General features: G+C 43.6%; 1 long non-coding RNA gene and 1 pseudogene across 1 annotated transcript; both read right to left on the reverse strand.

The window, feature by feature from the left end:
* Window positions 1–371: 371 nt before the first annotated feature.
* On the reverse strand, window positions 372–4760 carry LOC145860826 (dnaJ homolog subfamily C member 22 pseudogene; annotated as a pseudogene).
* Window positions 4761–10319: 5559 nt separating this feature from the next.
* Window positions 10320–14124, reverse strand: LOC106572668 (uncharacterized). Its single transcript, XR_001321162.3, has 3 exons — window positions 11919–14124; window positions 11478–11648; window positions 10320–11040 (listed from the first exon to the last, which is right to left on the reverse strand). It is a non-coding gene; the product is annotated as an uncharacterized LOC106572668 (long non-coding RNA).
* Window positions 14125–14350: the final 226 nt, after the last annotated feature.

The following is a 14350-nucleotide window of genomic DNA, read 5'->3' on the forward strand; positions in this document are numbered from 1 at the left end:
GAGGTTTATGTTCCTCCAGCGGCACGGTTTGTTGTTTTGTATTTACTTAAAGTGTTAATTGTTGCATTCGGTTTCACTGATTTAAATAAAACATGTGGAACTACGAAAATGCTGCATCTTGGTCCGCTCTTTCAAACAGCCGTGACAGAAACACCCACCAAAGAAGGACCAAGCAGCATAAGAAGGAGCAGCAGGAGGAATGGACATGGGAGCAGATATTGGACGGCAAGGGATCCTGGACATGGGAGGTGATCCAGAAGGGATGGATTCGCCATCCATGGGAAGAAGTGGAGGCAGCAAGAGCAGAGCGGCGACGAGAGGAGGCTCTAAATGCACCTAAAGGTAAGACTGAGAGGCAGCCCCAAACATTTTTAGGGGGGGGCACAAGGGGAGTTGGGCAGGGTCAGGATGGAGTCCTGAGACAACTTCCCGGGCTTACTATGAGGAGCATGTGATGGAGCAGACACCATATTTTGCGGTGACGCGCACTGTGTCGTCAGGGCGCATACAAAGGCCGGTGCGAACTGTGCCCGCACCCTGCAGTGATCGAGCGGAGTTGAGTATCCAGCCAGGGCGGGTTGTGCAGGCCGTGCGCTCCAGACCTCCAGTGCGCCTCCAAGACCCAGTGTACCCTGTGCCTGCACCTACAGAGACGCTCTTCAGCGCGGAGCCTCCAGCGACGCTCCTCAGCCCGGAACGTCCAGCGACGCTCCTCAGCCCGGAGCCTCCAGCAACGCTCCTTAGCCCGGAGCCTCCAGCGACGCTCCTCAGCCCGGAGCCTCCAGCGACACTCCTCAGCCCGGAGCCTCCAGCGACGCCTCCCAGTCCGGAGCCTCCAGCGACGCCTCCCAGTCCGGAGCCTCTAGCGACGCCTCCCAGTCCGGAGCCTCCAGCGACGCCCCCCAGTCCGGAGCCTCCAGCGACGCCTCCCAGTCCAGAGCCTCCAGCGACGCCTCCCAGTCCGGAGCCTCTAGCGACGCCCCCCAGTCCTGAGCCTCCAGCGATGCCCCCCAGTCCTGAGCCTCCAGCGACGCCCCCCAGTCCTGAGCCTCCAGCGACGCCCCCCAGTCCGGAGCCTCCAGCGGCGGCCCGCAGCCCCGATCCTTCAGCGGCGGCCTGCAGCCCCGATCCTTCAGCGGCGGTGGGGTTACCACGCCCGGAACCAAAGCCGCCGCCATAGACAGTTGTCACCCACCCTACCCTCCCTTTGTATTGTTTTTTTTAGGGACGGTCGGAGTCCGCACCTTTGGGGGGGGGGGGGTGGTACTGTCACGTCCTGACCATAGTGAGTGTTATTTTCTATGGTAGATTAGGTCAGGGCGTGACAGGGGGTGTTTGTCACGGTTTGTTGTTTTGTATTTACTTAAAGTGTCAGAATAATAGTAGAGAGAGATTTATTTCAGCTTTTATTTCTTTCATCACATTCCCAGTGGGTCAGAAGTTTACATACACTCAATTAGTATTTAGTAGCATTGCCTTTAAATTGTTTAACTTGGATCAAACGTTTTGGGTAGCCTTCCACAAGCTTCCCATAATAAGTTAGGTGAAGTTTGGCCCATTCCTCCTGACAGAGCTGGTATAACTGAGTCAGGTTTGTAGGCCTCCTTGCTCGCACACACTTTTTCAGTTCTTCCCACAAATCTTCTATAGGATATGAGTCAGGGCTTTGTGATGGCCACTCCAATACCTTGACTTTGTTGTCCTTAAGCCATTTTGCCTTTGGAAGTATGCTTGGGGTCATTTTCCATTTGGAAGACCCATTTGCGATCAAGCTTTAACTTCCTGACTGATGTCTTGAGATGTTGTTTCAATATATCCACATAATTTTCCATCCTCATGATGCCATCTATTTTGTGAAGTGCACCAGTCCCTCTTGCAGCAAACCACCCCCACAACATGATGCTGCAACCCCCGTTCTTCATGGTTGGGATGGTGTTCTTCGGCTTGCAAGCCTCCCCCCTTTTCCTCCAAACATAACGATGGTCATTATAGCCAAACAGTTCTATTTTTGTTTCATCAGACAAGAGGACATTTCTCCAAAAAGTATGATCTTTGTCCCCATGTGCAGTTGCAAACCGTAGTCTGGCTTTTTTTATGCCGGTTTTGGAGCATTGGCTTCTTCCTTGCTGAGCGGCCTTTCAGGTTATGTCGATATAGGACTCGTTTTACTGTGGATATAGATACTTTTGTACCTGTTTCTTCCAGCATCTGCACAAGGTCCTTTGCTGTTGTTCTGGGATTGATTTGCACTTTTTGCACCAAAGTACATTAATCTCTAGGAGACAGAACGCGTCTCCTTACTGATCGGTATGACGGCTGAGTGGTCCCATGGTGTTTATACTTGCGTACTATAGTTTGTAGAGATGAACGTGGCACCTTCAGGCGTTTGGAAATTGCTCCCAAGGATGAACCAGACTTGTGGAGTTCTACCAATTTTTTTCTGATGTCTTGGCTAATCTCTTTAGATTTTCCCATGATGTCAAGCAAAGAGGCACTGAGTTTGAAGCTAGGACTTGGAATACATCCACAGGTACACCTCCAATTGACTCAAATGATGTCAATTAGCCTATCAGAAGCTTCTAAAGCCATGACATAATTTTCTGGAATTTTCCAAGCTGTTTAAAGGCACAGCCTACTTAGTGTATGTAAACTTCTGACCCACTGGAATTGTGATTCTAAGTAAAATAATCTGTCTGTAAACAATTGTTGGAAAAATTACTTGTGTTATACCCAAAGTAGATGTCCTAACCAATTTGCCAAAACTATAGTTTTTTAACAAGACGTTGTTGATAAACGAGTTTTAATGACTCCCACCTAAGTGTATGTAAACTTCTGACTTCAACTGTAACTAATAATGTGACTTCTGAAGGTAATTGGTTGCACCAGATCTTCTTTAGGGGTTTCATAGCAAACGGGGTGAATACATATGCACGCAACAATTTTCGGGTAAAAAAAAAAAATTCACTTCACCAATTTGGACTATTTTGTGTATGTCCATTACATGAAATCCAAACAAAAATCATTTTAAATTACAGGTTGTAATGCGACAAAATAGGAAAAACGCCAAGGGGGATGAATACTTTTGCAAGGCACTGTATGCTATAGCAACATCAATGGTATCTACCCCTCGGTTATAGCTCAATGTTCCGATGTACAGTTACTCACTTGCAGCGCCTCTCTCTCCCTCCGACTGTTCTCTGTGAGCAGTATCTCCAACACTTTCCTCCAGCTCTCCTCTGACGGAACCCAGCCTGTGAAGGCACCCATGATCCTGTTATTTTAGTTTAATTCAGTTTCAGTTTAAAATATACCCATGAGTACATCAGAACTAAGCTTCCTGGATTAAAACACATACAGAATAACAAACTCCTAGCAACTTCTTAAACATTGTTTGTATGTATATATGTTTGTTTGTTTCTAATCAGTTGTGCTTATGGTTGTACCAACATGTACATATTACCTCAATTACATCGACTAACCGGTGTTCACCGCACATTGACTCTGTACCGGTACCCCCTGTATATAGCCTCGCTACTGTTGTATTTGTATTTATTTATTAATTTAATTTTACTTCAATTTATTTTGGTAAACACTTTAATACTTTTTTTTTCTCTTAAAACTGCATTGTTGGTTAAGGGCTTGTAAGTAAGCATTTCACTATAAGGTATTCTGTGCATGTGACAAATAACATTTGATTTGATTTGACCTGTAGGGTAGCAGCAGGAAACACTCCACCACTGAGCGCAGTCAGGGGAAAAACCAGAACATGTCCAGCAGGGCTGCCACACATTCAGACAGGTAGCTAGTAGAGAGTGGATGTGGTGTTTTGGAAGATACACTATGGCAGAGGAGCCGAGAAGACCAGTCAGACAAGAGCCAGACGGTACAGGTGAGGACCGAGACAACAGAGAGAGACACATATGGATACAATCATTAGTAACAAGGGTAATAATTGTTGATTCAGCATTAGACAACTTGAAGAAAAGTGTGTTTTTTATTACTGAAAACATAGCAAGGACAATATACTGTACTACTCCATAGATAGTAACATCAATAGTATCTGCACATCTTCTATTAGTAACTGCCCTAGGGGCAGAAACATCAATAGTACTTTATAGATAGTCCTTGCTGTGAAAGGCCATCATAGGCAGATTTGGATGGACTGTAGCCTATATTGTAATATGGAACATAATAGGTTGGAGATGTAAAATCATGGGCCATGGCCTACCTACCCAGTTCTTCTTGACTCCCAGAATGTGGATGGGGTTTGAACCTGCGGTGCTGTGACGCTGGCAGTGATACTGATGGGTAAAGAGGAGATGGTGCTGCCATAGAAGATAGGAGAGGTGATGACAGAGGCTATGAGGGTCTTCTGTAGGTCAGTTGTCTGCTCTCCCACACTGGAGTCCAGGTGGACCCAGGCACCCACACCCAGCGGCCACACAATCAGGTAGAAGAAACTGAGTGACTACAGGCCGATCAGTGCCACCGTTCCGAAATAGATCCCTATGGAAATCTGACCAGCAAATCTGGCAACGTTCAAAGGTAGAGGTCTGGTCATGGGATGTCTTTTTCTGTCTGTTATCCCTCCTTCCGTCTCCCGGTTGGCTTCTCCCATGTATGCAGGGATACAGAAGAACTCTCTGGTTCACCCCCACTCCAAAGCCCCCGAAGGTGAGCATCCACAGCAGGGTATGATGAAGGCCCAACGGTCCACCTACAGCCCATAAGGCATAGTTGACAGTCACTCTTTTGCCCATGATGATAGGACTGATAGGACTTCAGTGGATCAATGTTTGGACTATAGAAGAAAAACAATCATCATTAAAGACGAGAGCCTGCAATTCATAAGCAAAATTAGGATTATTTATATGAAAGAAGGTTAACTCAGTCACAGTCTGAAAGTATTACGCAAAGATGATGACATTCAACAACATATACAGCATTCAGGGAAATACATACACATTTTCATGGCTGCATTTACACAGGCAGCCCAATTCTGATATTTTTTTCCACTAAATGGTCTTTAGACCATTCACATCAGATTTTTTCACATCAGATCTTTTTCAGCGCTGATATGATTGGTCAAAAGACCAATTAGCGGAAAAAAATATCAGAATTGTGCTGCTTGTGTAAATGCAGCCTATGAAACACAATTATCATAGCCCTATTTATGTAACTATTTCTCTGAACATTTGTAAATGTTTTGGAATGGTAAGAAGGCATAGAATAAGAGATAAAAGAGAGATACACACTGTTATCATGTTATGAGCAGCAGGCCCCTGATAATGTCTGTCACAGTGATCAAGTAAAGAACTCATGAACAGTAAGAACTGTACATTCAGGTGCTATTGTCACATAACATGACAACAAAGCTGCACTGATAAGAACAAGAACAAGCCGTTTCGATGGAACACAATTTATCACTGCAGTATATCAAATTCTCTGTTAACTTACTGTAGATCAACAATTGAATATACCATTGATTAGATCTACATAAAAATATGACTGAGTTATTTTGTAAAAGGTAAAAACTTACCCCACAAATCTGGGCAGTACAACTTCTTCTGTGGTTTAGATATTGTTATTGCATCAGTAATGGGCTTTGGATGATGACAATGAAATTGATAGGCTTTCTGGGCCCTGAATATTTACAATAAACTTGTGGTGGAAAGTAAACACATTTTTGTACATTCATGTTCCGGTCAATATTATGCTTCAGAAATCTATTATTTGATTCTAGTAGAAGACTTTGATAAAAGCATTAAAGGTCACACTGTTCAATTTGCATGAAGCATTGCTTGGACCAATCAGCTCACAGCAAAGTTTCAACTGCCAATCACAATATACCCTTGTGAAATGTTCAACCAATCAATACCATATATATATTTATTTTTTATTTTTTTATGTTATATTTTACCCCCTTTTTCTCCCAATTTCAATCTTGTCTCATCACTGCAACTCCCCAATGGGCTCGGGAGAGGCAAAGGTTGAGTCATGCCGCACTCCTTAACCCAGAAGCCAGCTGCATCAATGTGTCGGAGGATACACTGTTCAACTGACGACCGAAATCAGCCTGCAGGCACCCAGCCCACCACAAGGAGTCGCTAGAGCACAATGAGCCAAGTAAAGCCCCCCGTCCAAACCCTCCCCTAACCCAGACGACGTTGGGCAGATTGTACGCCGCCCTATGGGATTCCCAGTCACGGCCGGTTGTGACACAGCCTGGGATCGAACCCGGGTCTGTAGTGATGCCTCAACCACTGCGATGCAGTGCCTTAGACGGCTGCGCCACTCGGGAGGCCCTCAATACCATATTTTTTTATTTAATTGGAGAGGCGCTGTCCCGCCCTCTCCTCCACACCCCTTGCCCCAATTGTGTTTGGAAGTAGCTGTGTTCTAATCTACTTGTCACAAATGTAACTGTAAATTTGAATCCTGAAACAGAGGAGCATTCAGTTCTCTTGAATGTTTGCTACGTAGCGGAACGGTTTGTAATGAACTACACGTTTACTGCAGTGGGCTAAATCAGGGTCACACATTGTTTCTTGGTAGTCTTAAACAAATCTATTTTGAAACAAAAGTATACACCTCACACACATGGTTATGGGTTTAAAGAAAGAAGACCCCTGTACCATGTCAGATATAGAGTTTAAATGTATTACATTTAGAGTTTGCATTCCAATATTACACTTTATATACATCACAGAATACTGAATTATAACAACACTGTTTGACATAGAAACACCGGATTTTCAGTGGGTACATAAAAAAAAAAAAAATGTATTATGAAAAATATGAATAACATTCCACCCATCATTTGACTGCAGGAAAGGGATACAGTGCAGTGGCCATGCTGACAGCGTTCTCTAACCCACAACACAACACACAACCCCTCCCTGTTTTTCAACTGGTCCTTCCATAGACTGTAAAAATAAGGATGAAGCCATCGATTAATTCAGCCCATTGTTTCCTATGAGAATGCTCAGTGGTGCATTTGATGATCTGGAAGTGTCATTTATTTTTCTTTCTTTCCTTTTTTTGTGGGTCTGAGCCAGGGTGATGTCATTGGTGTTTGTGGTGGTGTATGTACAGTTGAAGTCGGAAGTTTACATACACCTTAGCCAAATACATTGAAACTCAGTTTTTCCCAATTCCTGACATTTAATCATAGTAAAAATTCCCTGTCTCAGGTCAGTTAGGATCACCACTTTATTTTACACGCTTTTTCAGTTCTGCCCACAACTTTTCTATAGGATTGAGGTCAGGGCTTTGTGATGGCCACTCCAATACCTTGACTTTGTTGTCCTTAAGACATTTTGCCACAACTTCGGAAGTATGCTTGGGGTCATTGTCCATTTGGAAGACCCATTTGCGATCAAGCTTTAACTTCCTGACGGATGTCTTGAGATGTTGTTTCAGTATATCCACATAATTTTCCATCCTCATGATGCCATCTATTTTGTGAAGTGCACCAGTCCCTCCTACAGCAAAACACCCCACAATATGAAGCTGCAACCCCCGTGCTTCACGGTTGGGATGGTGTTCTTCGGCTTTCAAGCCTCGCCCTTTTCCCTCCAAACATAATGATGGTCATTATGGCCCAAAAGTTTTATTTTTGTTTCATCAGACAAGAGGACATTTCTCCAAAAAGTATGATCTTTGTCCCCATGTGCGGTTGCAAACCGTAGTCTGGCTGTTTTTATGCTGTTTTTGGAGCATTGGCTTCTTCCTTGCTGAGCGGCCTTTCAGGTTATGTCGATATAGGACTCGTTTTACTGTGGATATAGACACTTTTGTACCTGTTTCCTCCAGCATCTTCACAAGGTCCTTTGCTGTTGTTCTGGGATTGATTTGCACTTTTCGTACCAAAGTATGTTCATCTCTAGGAGACAAAACACGTCTCCTTCCTGAGCAGTATGACGGCTGCGTGGTCCCATGGTGTTTATACTTGCGTACTATAGTTTGTACAGATGAACGTGGTACCTTCAGGCGTTTGGAAATTGCTCCCAAGGATGAACCACACTTGTGGAGGTCTACCAATTTTTTTTCTGATGTCTTGGCTGATTTCTTTAGATTTTCCCATTATGTCAAGCAAAGAGGCACCGAGTTTGAAGGTAGGACTTGAAATACATCCACAGGTACACCTCCAATTGACTCAAATTATGTCAATTAGCCTATCAGAAGCTTCTAAAGCCATGACATCATTTTCTGGAATTTTCCAAGCTGTTTAAAGGCACAGTCAATTTAGTGTATGTAAACTTCTGACCCACTGGAATTGTGACAGTGAATTCTAAGTGAAATAATCTGCCTGTAAACAATTGTTGGAAAAATTACTTGTGTCATGCACAAAGTAGATGTCCTAACCGACTTGCCAAAACTATAGTTTTTTAACAAGAAATCTGTGGGGCGGTTGAAAAACGAGTTTTAATGACTCCAACCTAACCTAAGTGTATGTAAACTTCTGACTTCAACTGTATGTAAATGTTAAGTTGTCTGTTGTTTTTGTCTATTTGTGTTTTTGTTTATTGTCAAAGGAAGTGAAAGTGTTATTAGCGTGTCGCCGTTATTATCACATGGAGGAGTCAAAGATGTTCTACTATGTTCTCATCTATCTGTGGAGGAGTTTTTGGAAACATTCCATGCGCAGTTTCAGCTCCTCTAGGAAGGGACATTGCAGGCTAGCTCAGTACTGCCACCTCTCCGACGTACTGCAGGCTGCAATTAGCAACAAAATTATCCTTATAACTTCGTCTGTGTGTGATTTTAAAGTAATCGGTTCAAGGACATACATCTGGGCCCTGTTTCAGAATGAGGGTTTAGTGAAAACTCAAGAGTTAGTCGACTCAGAGTTGAAGGAAACTCTGGGTTTTCGGTTTCACAAAACCAGTTCAGTTTAACTCTGAGTCCGTTACTATGGCAACATACTCCGTGAAAATAACCTGCCAGCGAGCAGGTTTTCTTCAACTAACCCTGAGGTCCTCTTCTTCTTTAGCTGAAGCCTGCAGACTGAAGGAGGTGTCAGACATGGCGTGTCCTTTTCTTGAAGAGACAGTTGATATTGAAGCACAAATACTCCGCAGAAATCTCAGTCGGGAGAGGGTGATCAGACCCCTCTTGGAAGTTTTATCATTCCCTGATGATTATCTGTTTGAGCATTTCCGTTTTTCTGCACAATCGATCATTCATCGGAACAATATTCCCAGCCCTCATATCATTCATATGACACATCGTGGGCATGCTCTTAGTTCGGAACTAATTCTTTGTGTTGCACTTCGTTTTTTTTCGCCAACGGGAGTTTCCTATACAACATCGGTGACGCTGAGCATATTTCCAAGGCAACCGTCTGTCAGGCTGTCAGAAATGTGACTCTTGCACTGAAACGTTTACTCTACACTTGTGGTGTTCCCAAGTCACAGACCCACAAGACTCAAAGAAGAATCCATAGAATTGCAGGTATCAGTCTAAGCAATAATTTATTTAGTATGAAGCTTTGAGACTTGAAGCACTAATCAGTTAATTTTATATATTTGAGGGTTTCCAGGTGTGATTGGCTGCATAGATGGCACTCATATTCCTATCACAGCTCCTTCAGTAAATGAAGGAGATTATGTGAATAGGAAGTCTTTCCACAGCATTAATGTGCAGGTAGGCCTAAATATTATCCTTTAGCATACCAAATGAAAGATACTTCACAATACAGCTAATTACTGTTCTGCACTGAGAAGATCATGTGATGCAGCCCACATCATCAGCAACATGGAAGCAAAGTGGCCTGGGTCTGTGCATGACTAGCACATTTTTTGTGAGTGTACACTGAGCGCTAGATTTGCCCGTGGTGAGTTTATATGTATATATAGCTATGTCCTATTATAATCAATATTTTGTTTCCTCTTACTGCAACTGAATCCTCGTATTATCATAGGAGAGTTCGATGGTTACCTGCTCAGTGACAGAGGGTACCCCATACCAGCCCTATTTGCTTACCCTGAGCCCGGCCTGCAGCAACATTATAACTTGGCTCACTGCAGGACACGAGCCAGGGTAGAGATGACCATCGGGATGCTCAGGGCCTGGTTCCAGTGCCTTCGTAGGGTCAGGGTCACCCCAGAAAGGGCATGTGACATTATTGTGGCTTGTGTGATTCTCCACAACATTGCCACAATTAGAGAACAATGTCCTACTCAACCAGTGAACGATCCAGACCACCCCACTGACACACCAGATGGAAGAGCAGTATGCTACCATCATTTCTGATTGACCCATCACCTCCCCAGTGTCAAATAAAGACAATATGCCTTTCTTTTTATGAAGTCTTCTTTATTTCCTGCAAGTACAAATGCAGTACAGTAGTTTTGATTTTGATTTTGTTCAAACAAGTAAAATCATCCATCTGTGAGCATCTCACACACCTTTAACTGATGTTCCAGCAGTTGTATTTCTATTTTTATTTTTTGCATCTGCAGCCTTATGTGGTCAATTTCTAAATTACATTTTTCAATTTGTTTTTCTAAATACACCCTGTACAGCTGTTTCACGGGGAGATATAGGGACACAAAAAAATGACATTGAATTTCACAGTGCCAGGTCTACTTCGTTTCATTGCAAGTCATGGGCCAATGCTGTAGCCTCATATTTTGGGGTGGCAGGTAGCTTAGTAGTTAGAGTGTTGGGACAGTAACCGAAAGGTTGCTAGATTGAATCCCTGAGCTGCCAAGGCAAAAATCTGTCGTTCTGTCCCTGAATAAGGCAGTTAACCCACTGTTCCTAGACCGTCATTGTAAATAAGAATTTGTTCTTAACTGACTCGCCCGGTTAAATAAAGGGCAAAAAACACTATGCTGAACAATATCTGTGGAGGTGGATGGACCCTCTTCCTCATTGTAATTTCATTGCTCTGTTAGAGAAAAAGAAGGTGGAAGATTTATTATGGTATAACACTATCATCAACTGTTAGATGTTATTTTTAAGGTGTAAACCTCAATAGGCCTCTCTGTATATTCCCTCTGCGGCAGCTGACAAGGTGTCTTTATCCTCCTCCTGCAATGAAAATTAACAATTTTGGTGTTCTACTCTAAATACATTATGAGAAATCTGTGGCGTATTAAGAGGTCTGCATGGAGGTCTGTTATGGCAGAAGGCTCCACCAGACAGATTACACCATCAGTAACTGGTAGAAGATTAGACAGTTAAATTATAACTTTACCCAGAAAAGTGCCCCACCTAATTTTAATTTTACAACAGTGTGCAGGCCACATCACAATTTCTCAAATATATAACTCTGAGTCACCTTAAAATAGATTATGTCTGAAGGACAACTAAGAATCTGAAAAAGTAACAGCAGTTAATTACAAAGAATTGTACCGATACAATAAAATCAGTGTGCAAAGTTGTGCCTAAGATGGATGTGTGGGCGTAACTGAGGTAACACTGGCAAAAGGATGAATGTACATATATCATGAATTTGAATAACTAACTTCTTATGTAGGCCCTTGTGTCCTGGGGGGTGGTTGGGTCAGATGAGCTTCCTCCAGAGATGCCTTCAGCAATACGTCATCCACTGTTTTGACTGAGGGCCATCTCTTCAGCCTCTGAGTGGTGGTGGTGGTCCCCCACCTGTTTTTCGGCCCTCAGCCTTTTTTCTATTGCTATAATGGAGGTCAAATTTGAACATGTCCAGTAAGCACAACATGTAGAGACATGTATGTATAAAGGCATTAGGTTTTACTTTCAAATAGACAATATAAATACTGCCAGTGTTGGGATGGCTGAAAAAGTAACTTTTCTTTTGCTTAGATTTTTCTTTTTCACTAACTACTTAAATATATCACATGTTGAATGTAGCCACTGAATGCTGTTTAATTAGGAAGGGTAGGCTCAACAACATCACAATTGCTTGTAATGAAATTATACCTTACCTGTTTGAAGTATTTTTATATTTCATCTTCAGTTGCTGCCAAGTACGTTTTGTGCCTGTTGGGTTGCACCTGCATAAATATTAACACGCACACACACAGACACACACACACACGCACACACACTATATAAATGTTGAATAAGTGGAACACTCCAGATAAAACTTTTCTTTTTTTTCAATTAATACTCATACATTGACTCGGTCAGCAATTTTCTGCCACGCCAGCTCACGTTGTTTTGCTGCTGCTATTGTATTGATTTTTTTCTTAAATATATACTCATATTCTGCATACGCATTCATTAATATTTCTAACTCCACCGGGTGAAGTAGGAGGTTCGAGCCCGTTTTTCTCCTGTTGCCATGATGAATCATGTTATCTGCGTTCCATTGATGAGGGCTTTTTATCTCCTCATGCACGTGCTTTACTCAGGGTTAACTTAACTCAGAGTTGACTGAACTAAGTTCTACAAAATTTCCATCAACATGTTAAATGTGCAACCAAAGGGAAAAAAATTCTAGATCACCTGTACTCCACACAGACGCGTACAAAGCTCTCCCTCGCCCTCCATTTGGTAAATCTGACCACAACTCTATCCTCCTGATTCCTGCTTACAAGCAAAAATTAAAGCAGGAAGCACCAGTGACTCGGTCTATAAAAAGTGGTCAGATGAAGCAAATGCTAAACTACAGGACTGTTTTGCAATCACAGACTGGAACATGTTCCGGGATTCTTCCGATGGCATTGAGGAGAACACTGGCTTTATCAATAAATGCATCGAGGACGTCGTCCCCACAGTGACTGTACGTACATACCCCAACCAGAAGCCATGGATTACAGGCAACATTCGCACTGAGCTAAAGGGTAGAGCTGCCCCTTTCAAGGTGCAGGACTCTAACCCGGAAGCTTACAAGAAATCCTGCTATGCCCTGCGACGAACAATTAAACAGGCAAAGCGTCAATACAGGGCTAAGATTGAATCATAATACACCGGCTCCGACGCTCGTCTTATGTGGCAGGGCTTGCAAACTATTACAGACTAGAAAGGGAAGCACAGACACGAGCTGCCCAGTGACATGAGCCTACCAGACGAGCTAAATCACTTCTATGCTCGCTTCGAGGCAAGCAACACTGAGGCATGCATGAGAGCATCAGCTGTTCCGGACGACTGTGTGATCACGCTCTAAGGAGCCGATGTGAGAAAGACCTTTAAACAGGTCAACATACACAAGGCTGCGGGGCCAGACGGATTACCAGGACGTGTGCTCCGGGCATGTGCTGACCAACTTGCAGGTGTCTTCACTGACATTTTCAACAAGTCCCTGATTGAGTCTGTAATACCAACATGTTTCAAGCAGACCACCATAGTCCCTGTGCCCAAGAACACTAAGGCAACCTGCCTAAATGACTACAGATGCGTAGCACTCACGTCTGTAGCCATGAAGTGCTTTGAAAGGTTGGTAATGGCTCACATCAACACCATTATCCCAGAAACCCTAGACCCACTCCAATTTGCATACCGACCAAACAGATCCACAGATGATGCAAACTCTATTGCACTCCACACTGCCCTTTCCCACCTGGACAAAAATAACACTTATGTGAGAATGCTATTCATTGACTACAGCTCAGCGTTCAACACCATAGTACCCTCAAAGCTCATCGCTAAGCTATGGATCCTGGGACTAAACACCTCCCTCTGCAACTGGATCCTGGACTTCCTGACGGGCCACCCCCAGGCGGTGAGGGTAGGTAGCAACACATCTGCCACGCTGATCCTCAACACTGGAGCTCCCCAGGGGTGCGTGTTCAGTCCTTTCCTGTACTCCCTGTTCACCCATGACTGCATGGCCAGGCACAATTCCAATACCATCATTAAGTTTGCAGACAACACAACAGTGGTAGGCCTGATCACTGACAACGACGAGACAGCCTATAAGGAGGAAGTCAGAGACCTGGCCATGTGGTGCCAGAATAACAACCTCTCCCTCAATGTGACCAAGACTAAGGAGATGATTGTGGACTACAGGAAAAGGAGGACAGAGCACACCCCCCCATTCTCATCGACAGGGCTGTAGTGGAGCAGGTTGAGAGCTTCAAGTTCCTTGGTGTTCACATCAACAACAAACTAGAATGGTCCAAACACACCAAGACAGTCGTGAAGAGGGCACGACAAAGCCTATTCCTGAACAGGTAATCAAATGGCTACCAGGACTATTTGCATTGTGTGCCCCCCCCCCCCAACCCCTCTTTTACGCTACCGCTACTCTCTATTCATCATATGCATAGTCACTTTAACCATATCTACATGTAGTACTACCTCAATCAGCCTGACTAACTGGTGTCTGTATGTAGCCTAGCTACTGTATATAGCCTGTCTTTTTACTGTTGTTTTATTTCTTTACCTACCTATTGTTCACCTAATACCTTTTTTG

The sequence above is a fragment of the Salmo salar genome, chromosome 15 (genome assembly GCF_965601325.2).
Source record: "Salmo salar chromosome 15, fSalSal1, whole genome shotgun sequence".
Taxonomy (NCBI): domain Eukaryota; kingdom Metazoa; phylum Chordata; class Actinopteri; order Salmoniformes; family Salmonidae; genus Salmo; species Salmo salar.